The 719-nt window shown below is 38.0% G+C and overlaps 1 non-coding gene across 1 annotated transcript; it reads right to left on the minus strand.

The window, feature by feature from the left end:
* Positions 1 to 270: 270 nt before the first annotated feature.
* Positions 271 to 380, minus strand: LOC140599806 (U6 spliceosomal RNA). Its single transcript, XR_012002808.1, has one exon. It is a non-coding gene; the product is annotated as a U6 spliceosomal RNA (small nuclear RNA).
* Positions 381 to 719: the final 339 nt, after the last annotated feature.

The following is a 719-nucleotide window of genomic DNA, read 5'->3' on the forward strand; positions in this document are numbered from 1 at the left end:
ATGCAATCATTATGGCTCTTATGATGCGTAAATCCCATCCCTTAAAAAGGAATGATTAAACACCCCTCAGCAGTAATTTAGATTGACATTACTGAAGAAAGTAGAAGATGGAAGAAAAATCCTCACACTTAGACACAGTAGTTGTTCTTTGGAGGCGGAGCTGGGGTAGGGTTTGAAACCCAAAGGCCCTCAATTGGGTAAGTCTCTTGGCTTATCAGAGCCTCAGTTTCCCCATGCGTAAGCATTGGCATAAGCATTGGATGAAGAATGCAAAGCGTGGACCACTTCACTGATTTGTGTGTTACCTTCATGCAGAGACTGTGCTAACTTCTCTGCATCAGTCCAATTTTAATGTACATGCTGCTGAATGAGATGAACACACGGTATTGTTTTTTATCTTTTTATTTTATCTTATTTTTATTTTAATTCTTTTCATAGGTTTTGTTTTTTTAAAAAGTATCTTGGGGAACAAATTTAAGTATACACTAGAAACTATATGCTGAAACGAGTTAAAGACGATATAAACAAGTGGAAAGACACCCTGTGTCTGTGGATTAAGACACAAAATGGTTAAGATGTCAACGCCACCCAAAGTGACCTACATGTTAAATGCAATCCTTATCAAGACCCCAATAACAGTTGTGTGTGTGTGTGTGTGTGTGTGTTTTGCAGAAATAGAAAATTCATCCTGAAATCCACATGGAATCTCAAGAGACCCT

This window comes from Vulpes vulpes, chromosome 7 (genome assembly GCF_048418805.1).
Source record: "Vulpes vulpes isolate BD-2025 chromosome 7, VulVul3, whole genome shotgun sequence".
Lineage (NCBI taxonomy): Eukaryota > Metazoa > Chordata > Mammalia > Carnivora > Canidae > Vulpes > Vulpes vulpes.